Source organism: Hirundo rustica, chromosome 15 (genome assembly GCF_015227805.2).
Source record: "Hirundo rustica isolate bHirRus1 chromosome 15, bHirRus1.pri.v3, whole genome shotgun sequence".
NCBI lineage: Eukaryota > Metazoa > Chordata > Aves > Passeriformes > Hirundinidae > Hirundo > Hirundo rustica.
The window spans coordinates 10,195,719-10,206,737 of NC_053464.1; the positions used below are offsets into that span (position 1 = coordinate 10,195,719).

The 11,019-nt window shown below is 43.0% G+C and overlaps 1 long non-coding RNA gene across 1 annotated transcript; it reads left to right on the forward strand.

Moving 5' to 3' along the window:
* The first annotated feature begins 1,255 nt into the window (after positions 1 to 1,255).
* Positions 1,256 to 10,321, forward strand: LOC120759739 (uncharacterized). The gene is made up of 3 exons (XR_005703222.2): positions 1,256 to 1,377; positions 6,405 to 6,513; positions 8,542 to 10,321. It is a non-coding gene; the product is annotated as an uncharacterized LOC120759739 (long non-coding RNA).
* The last annotated feature ends 698 nt before the right edge of the window (positions 10,322 to 11,019 follow it).

Here is an 11,019-nt window from a genome sequence, read left to right on the forward strand (position 1 = left end):
AGGCACTCTGCCACACCTTCAGAGGAGAGAAACACAAGTGTTCAGATGCCTCTTACGATAGAGCTGAGCCTGAGACTGCAAGGCTCTTGCAGGATTTTCAGACTTTGAGCATAAGGCTTCTTTACTTTTTTTTATTTTTTCCCCCCCCCCATTGGATTTCATGGTTGAAACTGGGTGTAAGAATCCTGAGACTCGGGAGCAGATAGCTTTTTATGGAGATTTGCATTACATTTTACACTCGAGAGTGAAATGTCCCGGTGCTGTGTCTCTGTGCCATCCCCTGCTGCTCTGTCCCTGGACCTGGAGCCCTGTGTGGCTGTGGCTGGGCAGGGGAAGAAAGCATTTACAGCTGGCACTGACTCCTCCTTTGAAGGGCTCCTTGGAACCAGTTTTGAAAGCCTGTGTGGATTTTAGCTCTCATCTGCGCTGTCCTGGCCAAGTGACCCAGCAGAGCTGAGGGTTTGCCCGCAGCTTTCTCCTGCTGCCAGGCTCCGTGTGGCATCTCCCAGCTCCTTCCCCTGCAGCTGCAGCCTCCTCTGCTCACAGACATCCTCACTCTGCTGGGCTGCTTGAACTCTGGGTCAGGGATTGTGAACGTCCAGCAGCTTTCCATAGCTGCAGCTGGGCTTGGGAACAGCTGGAGAGGATTTCAGGAGGTCCTGAGTTTGCCTGCGGTGCCCAGCGCTTACATTGCAATCAATCACTCTGAATTCACTGCAGCGTCCCTCAGTGTCTGCTGAGAGATGTATCTTGGTTTGATTTCACTTTTGGTGACGCTTATCTTCGGAAATTTGCAAACTTATCTGCCAGTTTGTTTATAAATGGAAGAATTCATAAGGTTGACAGATATTTCCAATTTTTTTTGTGAATTTTGATGCATCTCTGGACAAATGGGTGACTTTATTGTTATACTCCCTCAGAATAAAACTCCAGTTTGGGGCCCTAAATGAAAATCTGTGAACACAGAACTTCAAACTCTCAATTCTCACTTGTCAATGGGGGAGAAAAAATATCAACCTAATGGTGGCCCAATCTAGGCCTGTAAATAACACCAGCTCAGGTCCTGCTCCCCTAGAACACAGTTATATGTCAGCTATGATCATCTCTTTTCCCATTTTTTTTTGTGTTCGTGTGAGTTGCTGAAAAGCAAACCTTTCCCACAACTAATTGCATTTGCTAATTACCTGCGAAAAAGCAATTATCTGCAAGTGAGACAACTCTTTGGGAAGGCACTTTTAATTGGCAAAGATGGGGAGCGATGCTCTTCTGTGGATGCCGTTTTCAGAAGAATCTTCCCAAATATTGTACCTGATGTATCACATTAGACACACCAGATTGGGTTGCATCAGCAGTGTTGCATTACATCACATCACCGAGGTAATGTGCTGTGACAGACTTGCAATGCAACGTGTCAGCTGGAAAATGGGGAAAGATGTGATTTCCCGAGCAAAATGCTTCTTAAGCTTTATGGTATTTTCTCCTCCTCTAACTAAACAAGTGGCTGTTCCTGTGTTGAGGTATCTCCTAAAAGACTCAATTGCCTGGTGAAGAATTCTGGGTGTTTTCTGGGTTTCCTGCCTCTCCATTGACTGTTAACAGGGCTAAAATGAAAGGTATTTTTTGTAATTTACACTTCTGTACCCAGGTTATAATATATTTGTTTCCCCAAACTTCCAGCAAACCAAAAAAGCTCTTTCTAGGAGGAATGTTCTTGCCATTTGTATAGCTCTGTCCAGGGCCCGAGCTTTTACCTTGGCTGATGGAATTTACCTCTTGTGGGGAATGCTGAGGAGTGAGTTCTGCATGAGTGAGGCTCAGAATCACAGTCCTGAGAGACAAAGTGTGGCTCATGCAGGCTCAGAGGTGCCAGGAGAAGGGGAATTTTCCAATGCATGATTTATTTATGGGGCACAGTTTCTACAAGGATAGCCCTGAGGGACCTTGCTTTGCCTCCCTTGGTGGCTGACCTTCCCCACAGGGGTGGCAGCAGGGAGAGACTGCAGCCTCCCATCCTTCAGGGATGCCTAGGAAAAATTTGCTCTGGCCAAGGTATTTTTCCAGCCCTGAGTAAAGATGACTTGGCTTGCCCAGAGGAGAGCACAGAGCAGTGGTCACTGTGGTCACCTGGAGTGGTGTGTGCCCAGCCACCCTCTCCAAACTCACACTGGCCACCTGCACCTGCTCTTCTGATGAGTTTCTAGTCAAATTTAGCTGCTGGCACTTGGGTGTCTTTGACAGAAGTCTTAGTTATGGCTCAGAACAGAGCAGAGAAGCTGGAAGTAGGGGCACTTCAGGTGGAGCTCTGGAGGTAGGGGATGTAGAGGTGAAACTGGGGTACAGATGAAGGAGAAAAACTCAAAAATGTTAAACACTTTAGAAAAGGAGGAGCTGTGAAATCCATGCAAAAGCAAAAATCAAAATATTTTTAGTGTGCTTTCCTAATCTGCATTGTCAGCAATAATGAATTGTAACAGTTTGCTTCCTATTCTAGTTATATCTTTCTAAAATTGTCCGCTTTTTTATGAGCTACTGAGCATTGTCTGATACTGAGCATCCTTTCAGGTATACATTATGCTTCAGTGGAACACCAAAACCAATCAACAGCGAATTTCTGAAGAGGGAAGTGCTATACAATAATGATGAACATATTGTCCTCAAGCTGTGGAGGTTAACAGCCCCAAATTGCTTTGCTATTTGTACATATTGAAATAAGAAGAATTTCTATGTTTGCTCTCATTCCAGTGGGCTCTTGTGATTCATTACATTGGCACTTCAGAGTTCAGAGCAGTCACTTGTCTCCTGCAAAGCAGCACCCTTAACTGTGTTACTATTTGCTCATTATTGTCCCAATTCTTTCTTTTTTATTGCTGCACAAATACACGTTGGTTTCACAGTAACTTGTGTCTAATGCAGATTTCTGTAGCGTTCATTGCAGGAAGGATCAGGGTCCTGGTGTACTCAGAAGGAAATCAGCTAAGTAAATCTCTAATAGCTTTGCTGTTTAAACAATGTCTTGGACCATTAAAACTAAAACAAACAAACAAAAAAATTTAAAAATTGGTCTTGTACCTACGGATACCTTTCATTTTTGTTCAATAGGGTTTTTAATGAAATGGCAACAGACACATATAAAGCATTTACTTACCTTTCTGTTTCCTTGGTTTAGTCTTTTAGGACAACACAGTTATTTTACAGGTAAGGAAAAGAGCATAATTTCTGAGAAATGAATTGTGAGTTGAAAGTCTCTAATCTTTGCCTGCCAACCCACACTCCTTCTTCTCTGAGCAGGTATTGAGGAGAGGTATTCAGGTGCCTAAAGATGAAAATAGGTTCACAATGTTTCTTGCTTTGTTTTTGTTGCTTGTTTGGGTGGTTTTTTGGTGTGTTTTGTTGTTGTTTTCTCCCCAGAAATGAACAGGAGACCCCCCCAGCCCTCTGCAAAGCTGCTATATACCCTGTGGTACCCATAAACTCCTCCAGTGCTGCTATTGACCTGGATGCTGTGGTTTCAGTCTAACCCTGGCTGTGTGTCCAGGCATGTGGGGCCATCCCATCTCCTCCAGCTGAGTGTTTGGGTGTAGATACCCACGCTGGGGTATCCTCTGTTGGAGGGGAAATGCATCCTGAGGTGTTTGGTCTCTGTGAACTGGATGAGAATCCCTTTGGGACAAGCACAGAAAAGGATATTTCCAGTCTAATAGCTGTGTTTGCTCAGGAGAACCTCACTGTACACAAAGGGTGAGCCTTGGTGTTTCTGTCACTTCTTTCCATCAAAATGTTTATTTTCTATCTATCTCAAGTATGTAATTCAAATCAATAGCAAACACTCTAATCTTATCTTTTAACCAAATATTAGCCATGCTTTCTATTTACAAGCTGACATTAACTCACACTAGCCCCTTTTCTCCACACAGGACTCCCGTGTTAAGCCTTTTCTTTAAACCTGCTATTAATCCTGCCTTTTATGTCTAAACCTGGTACAGCAGCACAATTAACTGCTTTACTTAGCATGCAAGTGTATAAGTGATCTCCCTGACACCACAGACAGGAAGAAAGTAAGAGGGGTTAAACTGACTCTCACTGCAAGCTGATCTCTGTGCAGACTTTAGCTGGTAGGACTGGCAGCAGAGGAGTATTGCAGAATTAAAATTAAAAGTTATGAGAACCATCGCTACATAATGGTGAGATCAGACGAGAATGGGGGAATCCACACAAGTCTTTAATCTCCATCAAGCTAAGATATTGTTTCTGCTTTGTTCTGCAGTTTAAAATAAATCCTTAATGATGCTGTCATCATCTCATTTTGTGGTCTTCATTTCCTCCCGATTATAAATAAGAATCAGGTTTCCCTTTAGCAGGGCTGGGAGGCAGGGGACTTCAAACTCTTCTGTTCACAGCCAGCCAGAACTGCTTTTCCCACTGCAGTGTTTCAGATCTTCAGCTCCCTGGACTGGGGCTGCTTTGATGGTGAGTTCACACAGGCACAGTTCAGAGGCTGTGTCACGTTAGCCAGAGATGCTCCATGGAGGGAGAAGCTCCCCCACGGCTCTGCAGTCGGGCGACAGGCTGGGATAGGTGTTGGTAAGTGACTGAAATGGTGACTTTCCCCCAAAACATACACATCTTTGTCAAAGTGGAGCAGATAAACAGGTAAGTGAGCTAATTCTGTGCCTCACTCTGTGAGGAGCGGGAGTTTAACACAATTTTAAAAGTAGTAGCAGTGGCTGAGACTGCAAGTGAGTAATGCATGACTAAGGTTTCTCTGGAAGCTCTGAGGTGAAGGCAGTGCTCAGTTCTGCTTAGATTTATGAAGGCTGTGATCAGCAGGTATGCCAAAATGGAGCGATGCGTTTCAAAAAGCTTGAGAATAAGCCCCAGAATTCCAGGGCTGCAGGGCAGATACCATATCTGAGTGAGGTTTGTAATAGCAATGCCAAGGACATGACAGGAAAAAAACCCTCACTTGAACCACCCACTCCCCTTCAGGAATATTTCTGCTCTTGAAACTCCATGTAATAGGCACCCAGGCAAGTACTGAGAGAATTCAGCACATGGAATAGCTGCTGAAGAAGCTGCAAGAAATCACCTTTAAAGAAGCAATAGTGAAACTAGCAGTGGGATCTCTGGGTGGAGAAATCAGGATGATGAGATTAGAGAAAACGAAAAGTTTCCACCTGGTTTGTAAATATTAATGTGAAGAACTCAGCACAGCAGTGTCTTGTGAGCGCCTTCTTTGGCACCCTCTTTTCAGTAGGTTGCTGGAGATTTGCAATGCTAATGTGCTTGCATGGAAGTTCTCCCAGGCTCCCAGGGAAAAGAGGCAGATGTAATCTTTCAGGGCAAGGCAATAAGGTGCTTGAGTAATTTTATCTCTGCAGCCTAAACTGTGTACGTACTGGAAGTGAAGCCTTGGGGTTTCTGGATGGAAAACACCTGAACTTGGCATTCATTAAAGAGAGCTGGGTTCTCGCCACTGTACCCTCGATAAGTAGCACATCAGTAGGAGGGCAAAATAACAATTGCTCTAGGCTTGGAGTTGCTTTTTGCATTACTGCTACTCCAATTATTTCCTTTTTTGCACATGTTCAGCAGTCTCTCGCCTCTGTAATTACCACACTGAACACTTTAGCTATTAGATACAGCTACTAGACTTTTAACAAGACATCATGACTTGCACTTGCTATCTTACAATTCAGCAACCTCTTTGAGACCAGTGGAACAGACTCTCAGACCTGTGCATGGACTCATGCATATAAAAGCTGGCTGCAGACAGAGATTTTGCTAAGAAACAGAAAATAAGCCAAGGATAGAGCTGCAGAATGTGGAAGCTGAGGCACACTATGGCCCTGGTTTTAATATTTTAATTAAAAGTTCATTTAAAATATCTGTATTGGGCAAATTTTTCCTTTTATGGAGATAGAGTGGCTGAGGATGAAAATGGCCAAATTAGAAAGCATGTTGAAAGCCTCTGAGTCTTTATGGGATGTCAGATGTGAAGGCAGCTGTGTATCAGCTGTCCTTAAACACCTAAGGGAAGGGGAAGGCAGGTTGAGAAAGTTTGCCTTTGCCCAGCTTTCCCCCTGTTTGGCAATTTATTTCCTGTGCTCTGTGCTCTTGTGAGGGTGCAGAATACTAAGGAGAGGTAATTTTTTGTACACTCAGGCAAGCAGAGGCATGGTGCGCCAGGTTACCTGATTAGCTGGTGGATTTTCTGTGCTAACCCCCGGTGGCCAGGCAGAGCAGGCATTCAAAAACTCATCCATCTCTTGTCTTACTGTCTTTGAATTTGCATAATTAAAAGTGAATTACTTGCTGTATTTTTAATATATGCAGTGAAAATGCATGAAAAGCTGAAAAATTACAGCAATCCAGTAATTCATGTCATGTCCCATTCGGAATTACAGCTTCCCAGTCCCAGCTCAAACACCGAGGATTTCCTGCCACCATAAAGCTGTAATTGCTGAATTAATAACAGCAGGTTTTGAAGAGTGACTGCACCACTCTCTGACCCAGGTAATAGAAATACTCATGTTAAAGCGAATTTGATACATGTGACTTAATCTATTTCATATTAGGCTCAAGTAGTGAAAATCATTGCTGTCTTTGCCACAGGATGTTATGAGAACCACAGCAAGGTGTTTAGCTTAAGGCAGCTGTGTTGCTAAGCCTGTGGGGACTAGAAATCAAATTTCAGGGACAAGCCAGGCTAGTTGTCCTTCTACCAGGGAACTTGAACCCCAGATTTGTTAGTCTGTTCAGCACTTCTGGGAGGCGGAATTCTCCACCCAGCTGTAAAAGCATGGAGAACAGGATGCAAAGGTAGATGGTGAAAGGCTTCTGCTAATGTTTCATTACTCCAGGATTTTATTATCAACTACTAAAAAAAACCAAACCAGCTTCCTCTTCACCTTCCAGTTTGGAAACAAATTCTGCAGCTGCTGCTCTTTTGCAAAATGTGATGTCTGCTGTCTCCCACAGCTATGACGCTCATCAGAATGGGGATGAAGGGACTGATGTATCTGAAATGGCATGATCTGAATGAAAGGTTCCTTTTTTTCCCCCCCTTTTGTCCTTGTTGCTGTGGTCTAGGTTTTTTAAGGGTTACTTATGTATTGGAGGAAGCTGGTGATCAATTTACTGTGAATTCCTCAGGCTGAGACCCTGATGCAGTAGCCATTTGAACCTAAGCGGCTTTACATTTATTTCTGTAGGTTTTGTGATTCTTGATCACTGCTATAATCTGATTCAAGCTGTTGGTGATCAATTGGCCCATGTCAAAGGATCTGCTTATACCATGGGATTGATTTAGTGAACAACTATTCACGTTGCAATGTTCACTTGCAGCAAAAGACGAGATGTATGAGCAATGAGAAACTGAGCTTCTCAGCTCAGGATAATGTCCTGTGCTGGGGATCTTTGAAATAGTCTCACTGAGATTGTATGGACATTGTGGCTGAAATGAACTGGCAGTTTCCAGGGCTGGCAATCTGGTTCCTTTCGTAAGAATTACCATCATTAATTAAAATCTCTTTTTCTGTCGAATTATTTCAGCTCTAATTCTCTTGCAGGTTCATAAATAGTAACATTCCATTGTCCTGGAAAAAAATTAATTTTTCTTCTTTTCTTTCTCTTTGTCACTGCCCTCAATTCTCTGCCCTCTCATGGCTTAAGGTAATTAAACTTCCACAGTCTGGTCACCTCTCTGAAATATTTAAACATAATCAAAGACATTTTCAGGTTCCTTTTGTGGGCAAAACTCCATGAGAATCTTGAAAAAAAAGTGTGTGCTTTTACCTTCTGCAAATAACAGGAGGTGAGGGGCCAGGGATCCCGGCTTCTTTCCCCTCTGGTTCGCTGTTACCCAGACCTTGTGCTGCCAAGCTACAATTCTAAGGGCAAACATTTCAAACCTTACAGCTTGTAGAGATTGTGAAAGCTGTTTAACCTCATCCTCGTAATTGTCTCCTTGCCATTTAACACTGAGATTACAGCGTTTGCTGCCCGATGCTGATAATTCTCTCAGCTGAACTTTTGCATCCAGCAAATGATTTTTGCAGAATGTTCCCGTGGAAGATACTGACTGAAATTTGTACATGCCTGAATGCACACGTGCAGAACAGCTTGGGCTCACTCATGCTAATGGAGAGGAGAAAAATCTCCCCAAAGGCAGGTATATATGGCACTATTACCCAAAAGACCTGAGCATTTTGGGAGAGAATAAGCATAAACAGTGGTGTTAAGGCAGAAGATCCTGCTTTGGGCAGCTTGAGGTTGAAGTAGGGAGGATCTTCCCGGTCTGTCAGCAAGAGGATGGTTTTTATCAGTTCCCTATGAGATCTGCCTTTCCTGTGGATGTTTAGATTGCTGGCTGATGTTTTCCTGAGTTTTTCTTTATGAAGTGTCAAGTTTTGGTATAAGAAAATATCAAGTGCAGCTAAAGGTCAAAGTAAATAACGAATGAAATTCCACAAACTGATATTTAGCAAAGAACAATAAGTACTGTCAGAGGCTAATTCTAATTTACATAAATGTTCTCCCTAGATCAGGGGCCATCCATGCCCTCCAGAGGAGCTTCTGTGATTCCCTCTTGGAGATGCAGGTCTACCAGCCAAGACAAGGGATTTAGAAGATGATTGGGATGTCCACCAACTTCACCATTAACACAGAAGATGGCACCTGGATCATTGCAATGCTTTGGAAAGCTTTTCTGAATGCTTTTATTTTAAGAGGAAAAAAAAATCCAACTTTTTCTTCCGAAAACGCAGAGATGCCAGTGATACCAGGTATCTGTGGAGGTTTCTGCCCAGTAGTACCTTGGCTGACACCAGAGAGCAAGCAATAGACAAAGATTGCTGCTCCAGCTGTTATTTTGCTTGTTGGGCTGCACGATGAGAGAAGACAAAATCAGGGTCTCTTGCCTGTTTTCGGCACAGAGGAGACGTTCCATGTGTGGAACAGCTCACAGGCTGGCAGGGTCTGTCAGACCTGCCCTTCTAACCCACAGCTCATGCCACTATTGAATTCCTGCTTGGTCCAGAGTGCAAAGTCTTTGTGGTTTCACAGTCAATACTCAGTTGTTCATGGTGGCTTTACAAGCAGGATTTCAGTAGCAACATTTTGTTGTCTGTGAGGCCCTGAATCCGTGGTGTCTATCAAACCAGCTGAATTCTGCTTAGAAGCAATTAGTTCTGTGAGCTGCAAAGACAACAGCATTTCCAGAGCCCGTGTCCTGCATTTATCTCTGGATAAATGGAGAGCTCATTTGTCTACTTACCAAGGTGCCTTTTTCACAAAATTCGTAGGAATGGTAATACCTTGACTATGCACGGTTATACTTATTTAGAGAGGCTTTGTGATCACATAAAACTTAAGAAAGCATAAAAGGAATCAATTTTCTTGGATATTTGTGGTGCTGGCTGTATCAGAAAGGAGTGGCAGAACTGGAGTGAAGGGAAAATGCATGTCCACAGATCACAGACAGAAAAGCAAGTGTTTTGAAATACTTTGATGGTAACAGGAATGTTGTCTCCTCTCCAGTGTCGGGGCTTTTGAAAGCTCACTAGGCAGCAAAATGAAATGTTTTATGGTTTTGTCAAGCACAGCACAGCCACTGATATTATACTTGCAATTTCATGACCTGGTAAACAGATACTTTTGTGCTTAAGGGTCTAAATGTCAGTGGTGTAGAAAACTGATGATTATGCTGCTTTGTGAAATAGGAGCTTCTTCAGGAGAAATATATCACACCTGAAGCAGCATCACTTGATATTTGCCCTTGTAAAGCATGACCTTGTGACCGGTGCTTTCAGTGAGATAAAGAGTGAAGGGAACTGGTGGGATAGCTGAGCTAGAGATATGTTTATCTCCTGCAGCGTGGGCTGTACAGAATATGTGTTGCCTTGTTGAATGCAGCAATTCAGCACCACATGCCAGTATTGGATTCTTGTCTTGGTCCAGTGTACAAACTTTCTGGGGCTCAATACAATTGCAGCCAAAGCCTGCCATCTTTGTAGAAGAAAGGCTTTCAGGAACAACCCTTTTTGGGCTGTTGGCTCTGAAATGATGGTGTCTGTCAAACCAATTGATGAGTTTTCTTGAAGGCTGCATCGAACAATCTGCAAGTCCTGTAGATCTGATGTAGCTAATTTTATATATTAATCAGGGATAGGAAAGTGTGGCTGTGGGAGAAGGGAGCCCCTGGCTGTGAGTTTCCACAGAAATCCTTTTGCTTTCAGCAGGGAACGGTAGCTTTGTGCTATTCCCACAGTGTCTTATCTAATGTGTTATTGACGCCATTGCATTTGCTTTCAAACACAGTCATTAGAACATTTAATTTGCAGCAGCTGTAATTTATATTTGTAATTTTGTCTAAGATCAATAAAGGAAACTGAAGAGATTTATAGTCCCAGTTTCAACTAAGATAAATTGAAAGAGACTCTGTTTCCCTGAAAAGCTTTATTTAACCAGCATTATAAAAGAACAAAATGAATTAGATGAGATATTTGCATGCAAGCGTGGGTAAATAATCCCTTGTGTCTGGAAGAAATATTGGAAAGGGTGAACATGGTCAGTGTGTTCTTCTCTGAAATACAAATAAACTCCCGGGAAATGTTACCTTAGTGTGGGATCTAATGGGAGCCAAGGAAGCATTTCAAAATGCTTCTTAGCAGCGGCAGTCGATAAATATCCTTGAGATCTCTTGTATTAATACTGCATAATAAGCCTGTAGCTGCATGTTTTAAATACTGTCAGGATCAGTCTGAGAGGGGAAAGCCAGACCCTGAAAGCACAACTCTGCCTTATTTTACAGCAATCCTTGAACATGGATTGCAGAAATGTGTTAATAATTTTTGAAAAGTCTGTATTCATTTATGAAATATTCATGTTCCAAGCCCTGCCTCATGCCAGGGAAGAGGTGCCTCTCCCATGCAGCAATTAGCTGAGGGATTATGCTGAGCAGAAGAGACGTGAGCAGTGTCAGGCCAGCTCAGGGCTGGAATAGCTTCAAAAAGAGTTTGA